Here is a 7,825-nt window from a genome sequence, read left to right as displayed (position 1 = left end):
TATTGGACAAACTACTGTAGAAAGTACAAGCGATAAACTGATCACTTATCGGCCTATCGCTAAATTAGATAATTCACGGTTTATGCTAATTTCTTTTACTTGTGACAATTTTGTCATTCGGCGACCACTCTCCTTTTTCCCGCCAATATACAAAATTTTATCACTGAATGAACTTGCATTAATTTCTAGTAATTAAAGTTCCTTCTCTTAGTTCCGCTAATCAAACATCAAAAAAGATATACCTCAATGAAGGCAACCTGTATTACATGGAAGTATTACACAAGGAGAATACACTCGGTGATTTTATGTGTGTCGGAGCGAAATTCCCCACACTTAAGAAGCAGCAGCCCATTTCATCAAGACATCTCGTTATGGAGAGAAAAGGTATGAAGGAAAAGGGTATTCGCATTACAGTGTACTGAATTAAAAAAAAATCACCAATCACCACTAAACAAGTTCTGTTATTTTCAAGTCCTCGTCCATTCCTATCATACAATCATAAAAAGCAGAAGACTGCAAACGTTGTGACTACGGCTTATGGCATTAGCATTTTGCCTTTTCTATTTAATAACATCTCAGTTAAAATATATCGTGATTTGCACCATTTTACAATTATATGGTCAATTTTTCTAGGTTTTCTTTCAAACGAGAATTTATATCTTGTTTTTTTTACGTATATTGTAATTTCAATGTTTATAATAACAATAAACCACTCTCATCCTCTCTATAAAATGTTACACGAAAAATAATTGTATATTTAGCCAAAAACCAAAAAGGCAATCTAACCCCGGTATGTACGTCATTTTCAAATATTTTTCTTTTTCCTACACAGAGCTGAGCCTTCTCAATTGCAGCGGAAGTGAGCAAGGTTTACAAAATGTGAAATGTCAAGCAGAGGCTTGTGAAAGTCCAGAGAGTCTGGACGAAAAGGTAAACTAAAATTTGTTCAAGAGTTTTACAAAGAATTGTTTTGTTAAATGTTAATTTGGGTATAACTTGCATAAAATGCAATAGCCTTATTATTTAAAACCAAGCACCTAGTTCTCAGTGTTGGTTAAGGCAACCTTTACTAAGGAGGGACGAAGAAGTAAGGAAGCAGGACGACAGAGTGCTGTACAGTCTAATAAAAACGCACGGAAGTCATTACGTTCCTTCCATGACCTTTGGCGAAGAAAATAACATTCCACTGTTTATTTTTACGAATTGTTGGGGATCTTGTTTATTCCCTGTGGCTGGACTCAGTTTCATTCTGTTTGCGATAATAGATAGGTTAGTCAATACGAACCTATTGTGCTTTGTTTCTATGCTCAATCGATCTTAAAAACATGAAATAATCTGTTGGAGGGTGTGGTTAATTCTGATTACAAATCTGCTTTCTATGATGTAAGATGCATAAATGTAGTGTAAGATACTAAAGAATGTGTTTCGTTTTACCTCTACCTTTATTTCACATTGCTGCGAACTTGTTTTTGTCCAAATTAGATGTGTACGTTCAGGTGTGAGGCATTGTAACGTAACTCTATATTGACCTTTGTATTTAGCTCAAAACCTTCAAGCAGTCAATGGACACGATGATGGAAAGTTTGAAATCAATACCTTCAGACCAGTCCCCTTCTTCGCTTCGGCAAATTGTACAAGTCACAAAGGTAACTTGTATTGTGAAATATTTCTTTAACATCACCTCAGTACGCAGACAATCGTCCAAGTAGGAGAGGTCGAGCCTCGTGGCTCATACGGCCGGTGCTAAACTCTGGCTTTTGTACCATGAATCGACTAGAAGTATCTGTACTCCCCTCTGGTTGGGATACTATTTAATCGAAAGGCTACCCAGAACTTGATCCCCCGGTACCGATTTATACACCTGGATGGAGAGAGGCACTTTCAGAGAAGGCCCGAACCGCTCTATCCGGAATCCACCATTAGACCACCGCACCTTCCTCTCAATGCTGTAGGAAGCTGGGACATATTATGAGCCCCAATTACACGGCAAAAAAGTTTGGCACGGCCCGGATAAAATTGGCACCCGTACCAAAAAATGGCACTGGTATCCTGTTTACACGTACTTTTTTCTACCGTGCTAAACTGCGTTAAATAATGTTTTGGTGCGGGTAAAGGGCTCAAAACCCTGGCCAGCGTACGCGATTCTGCCTTAATGCGCATGCCGCTTATTCATTTAAACGTCACATACTAGTCGCGCATCTTTTCGCCTTGTTCCCAGAAGACTAGAAAAGGGTGAAGGTATAAGATTATTGTTGAAATGGCAGTAGTAAATGGCAGCAGTGATGGCTTGTAGCGCCCCCATTAACGACGATGATTATTTGTTTGTATTATTATTTTATTCCCGCATATCCCTATCAACTCCCCATATCATGCTTTTCCAAGCAGAATTTTAGCTTTCGAAACTTAGTGTCCAGAGTCGAAAGCTTAAATTCTGCCTTGGAAGAGCATGATGTAAGGAGTTGATCCAAATAAGGCGAGGAGAATGAAACAGTAAAGAAAATAATCGTCGTCGTTAATAGGGGAGGCACAAGCCATCACTACTGCCAATTGAACAAGAACCATATACATTCACCCTTTTCTAGTCTTCTGGGAAAAATCCGAAAAGATGCGCGACTCGTATTTGACGTTTAAACGAAATAGCGGCATGTGTACTAAGGCAGAATTGCGTACGCTGGACAAGGTGTTGAGCCTTTTACTCGCACCAAAACATTATCAGTGACGCAGTTTTGCACGGTAGAAAAATGGACGTGTAAACAGGATATCAGTGCTATTTTTTGGTACGCGTACCAATTTTATCGGAGCCGTGCCACAAATTTTCTGCCGTGTAAATGGGCCTTTCGGTTTTTTTTCCTTCTGCCTCTTGAGATGAGAGAAAGACAATCTTTGGGGAAGGCCGAAAAGGAAATTGTATGTTGTTTTTTGTTTTTGTTGCTTTATTTAACATTTGACTCCTTGTTTCTTTTTTTCTGTTGTTGTTTTTTTTTTTTAAATGCAAGGAAAGTACAGAGGCTATAAATGACGTTATGGAGGACAAAACTAAAGAGCAGTGGCGTCGGTCTAACAAAACGTTAGCGATTAAGATAGCTGAGATCACAGAGTTATTTGGAAAAGAGTTGGCTGGCAAATGGTCAAATGAAACATCTCCAGTTAGCTCATCGGAGGACAACATTGGTGAGAACATTTTATTTTCTCATGGGCCTTTTTCACCCAAAAACTTTATTGTTAGAATATTCTTATATTCGCTGCACAATAATTCTACTTTTGTTGTGTGATGTTAATTCTTTCAACTTGGTTTTTGGTGAAAACGATGTGACCAAGTTAATTACATGTTTATTATCTAATCCCCCAGACTGCCAGGTAATCTCTCTTAATATGTAAGGGGAATAACTATTTCGACTACTCTTGATATTAATCTCCAAGTTTTGCCGATGTGGCTAGCAGCGGACACACTTAGTAAAGTCAACAAATGGAAATAAGTTTTAGTATCTATAATTGTTATGAGTTGTAGATTATAACTATAGTAACACTGAATGTCTCTTCAGTGCATTAGCTTTGTAGGCCTCAGTGTTGTCTGATAACTACAGATTTTCAATGTCCAACATGGACAAAAACTGGCAAGGGATTAACGATTTCCTTACTTTGAAAATGGCTGGTGAGTGTCGAATAGTAACCAGGAACAATTTTTATTATATGAATATTGCAACGAGTTATTAATTTTGATGATTTAACATTTGCATTGGTTGCTGAATTATTTCACATTCACGCGCTCTTTCACTGAGCTGTGTATCTGGAACTGCGGAGGTTAATGGGTAACATTTTTCTCACAGGACTTGAACCTCGGAACAAAACAAAGGCTTTTAGTGTCATTTACAAGAGTTTGCATAAAATGTTGCCATCGACTCCAGCAGAGGTCGCAAGGTAAGTATAGTTGTTATCCAATGGATTCCAACAAGCAGAGTATGTGAGCAAATATGTCATTATTTCTGTATGGATTAGAAGTGTGGGGCTCCGCCTATCAAGGCAAATATTTAGATCGGATTGACACTTTCTTTCGGCGAGCCTATCGTTTTGGCTATACAAATAAGATCATTTTGATATCTGATGTTATTAAGAATAGGGACAATGATCTTTTCAACAGAATCACAAGTGACACTGGCCATGTATTATATGACTTGCTCCCCACCCAAACGGAACAGAGCTCTTAGAGAAAGGGGCCATGACTTTATACTCCCTAAAGTAAAAACAGAACGTTTCAAACGCACTTTTGTAAATAGATGTCTTTTTAGATTTATTTCTTAAAATCTTTGTAACTGATACATATAATAGGTTCATTTTACTAGTTTAGCTTATTTTAGATTGTTTTTTTTTTTATTGTAAAGCCACACGTTTGTTGTGACTAGCTTCTTAATAAAGACTTCTATACTTCACAAAACAGTTATTTGCATTTTCCTTCGTCCTCCTGACTGTTAAAAGTTCGTGTAGTGTTCAATCGTCTTATGTATTTTCGCTTACTCACCATGCGTGTGTGGCCTCAAGGAAGTAATACAGGCCTTTAATTTAAACGTATTATACGCAATTTAATTTCGTGAAGTTTTTCTAGCGATCTAGTATTGTATAAGTATTTCCAGAATAAAACATATTTCGGATTATTTTGCTTTTTCAGTGAAAAAGAAAGCGAAAATGCACATTACGAGCTTAACAGCCGCGTCATTGGAAGTCTTGTGATCCCGTCGGCAGCTCATAGTCAAGAGCTGGATGTTCGTGTCACCCTTCAACACGTGAAGGTAAGTGTGCCACTATGGGTTGACAAATGAAGATGTGTATACTATGGAATTTATTTTTTTTACATGAATCAAGAATACAAGTATGAAAGATAACTTTTTCTCTCCAACAAAAATTGTTTCTCTTGAGTTATAGTCTTTATGATACTATTTTTTACCCAATGAACCAAAAGTTTGCGCTTTCAGTAGACCGTCCACAGCCCTCTATTTTTTCGTGTTTTTTCGATCGATGAGCGCGTGGTGAGAACGGCGAGAGAACTCGACGCCAGCACAAAACGGAAGAAGCAAGGGTCAGTTACAAAAAAAATTTACAGTGCCCAAGCTTAGTGAAGACGGATTATTGGTTTGTTTATTATAACTAGAACTGCAGTTTCAGTTGTGTTTGTTGTCAGTGAGACAAACAACCAGTGAGAAGAATTATAATATGTTGACTTTTTCAGTACAAATCAAATGCAACGCTGGTGCCGGTCTGTGTGTGGTGGGACTTCACTGCAGGGTGAGTGTGATCTGGATTTAATCAGCAAACAATCAAAGAGAACCGCAGCGCGGTAGCAAGGAATTGGCCTTTAGAGAGGGTACCAAAGGGGGTTCGTGATCCCGTTTCACGCACAAGTTTTAACCAAATTCACCTGTCACGTATACTTGAAACAGCAGAATTCACGGATCACGTGTCTTTTCTAACTATTTTTCACGCGTCACGGTCTAATTTTTGCCCTATTTTCACGCGTCACGGACTAATTTTTGCCCTTTTCACGTGTCACGCATAAACCCTTTGCCCCCCTCTTTAGAGAATTCCAAAGTTATCGCGAAGTTTTTTACTGGAAAAAATTTGCCATGACGCTCGAAGATAGCCGGAAGTTTGCCGAAGATATTCTGCAAATTTGTCAATACTGATTAAAATAAATAAACGTGGGGCGGGTTGCTTGAAAGCCAGTCAACACAAATCCAGTTTTAAAAGTTCATTGATAATTTAACTTCTTTTATGCAAAAGCGTTTTTCATTGCCACTGCTTCTTAGAGTTTGTGACCAGACAACGTCAAAATTGGAGGACAGAAATTTCATATAAACTGAAAATCTCACTGAAAAGTCAGTCGTAAAACTATAATCAAAATTCAAGCTTATCCTGGATTAGCATATTTTTGCTTAAACTACTGAGAATTTCAATCACGGTGAATTACATACCTTTAAGGTCGCGGGGGACACCAGTAGGCTCATCATTATGCATTTATTTAAAGCGTATGCACGAAGTGCAACGACTGACATCGACAACTGTACGAGATATTCATGACTGGATAAAAATATAAAAAAAATATAAAAATTCCCGTTTCTTTGATATTTTAACCAATTTAAAACAACACTTGGCGTTATACGTTTATATAGATTGTAGGAAGTCTATGAGCTAATTTTTATTCAAATTTGAATGTTTCTGCAACTCTCTGCAACTCAGAGAAATCACAATAATATTCGGCATAAACAATCGTGTCCTTCATAAAAACGCATTGTTCTCACCATAAAAGCGTGGAATATAATTACCATAATTACATCTCTCCTTTGGAAACTGATCGTGTATTGGTCGGGATACCTTCGGAAATCTCAAAGTTTGGACTTTTCCGACAATTTTGTGGCAGAGAATACAGCGCGGATACAGAACTTCATGACTTGCCACTGCAGATAGGTAAACTATAGATATTGTAGTGTGTCATAACAGAGGCGGAATTTTAAAAGAGCGCTTTTAGAAAGAGGTAGAAGGCATTAAATTAAAATTTGCGCATTTAAACCGCAATAACTTGCTGGCAAATTTTAAATTAAAAAAATCCGCTTCTGTTATGACACTCTAGAGATATTGACTGATTAGTTTTTGACAAGATCACAGTGTGCTGTCTCCTAGTCGTTCCACAAACTCTGCCACCGAAATTATGTTCTTCCCAATTTGGCACTGACGTGGCTATTACATCGCCGTTAAGTACGATCTACCCAATAAATGATTACATACATAATCTTTTATCATTTCTTTATGTCTCTGTAAAATTTGAGCTTAATCGCACCTATAACAGCCGAGAATTCGAAGTAAGCGTTTTAAAAGATGCAGGTCAAGCAAAATTTCGGTTCATGAATTTATTCATGCTGTAGGTATCCACCGCGACCTTAACACTGACACAAAATTGGATAAAATTAAACGTAGGTTTACACGTCACAAAAATTAAACCACACTAAAAATTTACTCTCGCGATATTTTTAGGAGTGTTAACGGCAGTGGATTGTGGTCAACGAAAGGATGTGAGGTGGATGCTTCTGCTTCAAATGAAACACATTCCGTCTGCAAATGCGATCATCTCACTAATTTTGCGGTGCTAATGCAGGTCACGTCAGATTCAGACCTGGAGGTAATGAAATTAGGTCATCTTAGAGATGTTATATACCACGGAAAGAAAAATAATTTATCTTGTACTTATCCTAACTGGACAATATTCCTATGTGATGGTGTAACTCTCTACTTTCGGGAACTTCCTTGCGAAAGGGGCGAGGATGCCGCCTCGTGGTCTCTTTTTAGATTTTGGTGTAACTTTCGGGTGTTCAGGACCAGAACGCAAATGTTTGTAGACAGCAACATAACTCTTGTTTATTTTTACACACGTACACATTCTAACGAGAACTGTATGTACTCCTAAGTGTCACGTGTTTAAATAAAATTTGATTTGATTTAACAAAGTTTCCCAGCAAGCGGGTAAAATAAGGGGGGGGGCACTCGAGCGCCGGAGGTGCGAGCCGCTAGGGGGGTCTGGGGGCATGCCCCCTCAGAAAATTTTGAAATCTAGAAGCTTGGAAATGCTTTGTCCAGCGTTCTCCAAGAGCTACTTGTGATTTACGCATATCGCGAATTATTTACTTCCTACACTGTCTCAGCAAACCACTGAAGAGAGTATAACACTTGCAACGTCAATTATAAAATAGAAAACCGACTGTCTATGTATCTTGAAACCAGCAAATTTTTCACCTTTCAGAGTCATCATAGTACGTTCTGGTCTTAATTTCTGGTTTGTTTT

At 38.0% G+C, this 7,825-nt stretch overlaps 1 pseudogene across 1 annotated transcript; it reads left to right on the top strand.

Moving 5' to 3' along the window:
• Positions 1-189: 189 nt before the first annotated feature.
• On the top strand, positions 190-7,374 carry LOC144641408 (adhesion G protein-coupled receptor L3-like; annotated as a pseudogene). The gene is made up of 9 exons (XR_013568547.1): positions 190-384; positions 833-930; positions 1,542-1,646; positions 2,997-3,171; positions 3,551-3,652; positions 3,828-3,918; positions 4,664-4,784; positions 5,222-5,277; positions 7,021-7,374. The product of XR_013568547.1 is annotated as an adhesion G protein-coupled receptor L3-like (transcript).
• The last annotated feature ends 451 nt before the right edge of the window (positions 7,375-7,825 follow it).

The sequence above is a fragment of the Oculina patagonica genome, unplaced genomic scaffold (genome assembly GCF_052425735.1).
Source record: "Oculina patagonica isolate OP01 unplaced genomic scaffold, crgOcupat unplaced916, whole genome shotgun sequence".
Classification (NCBI taxonomy): domain Eukaryota; kingdom Metazoa; phylum Cnidaria; class Anthozoa; order Scleractinia; family Oculinidae; genus Oculina; species Oculina patagonica.
Note: the sequence above shows the minus strand (reverse complement) of the source record. Positions and strands in the feature narration are given on the sequence as shown.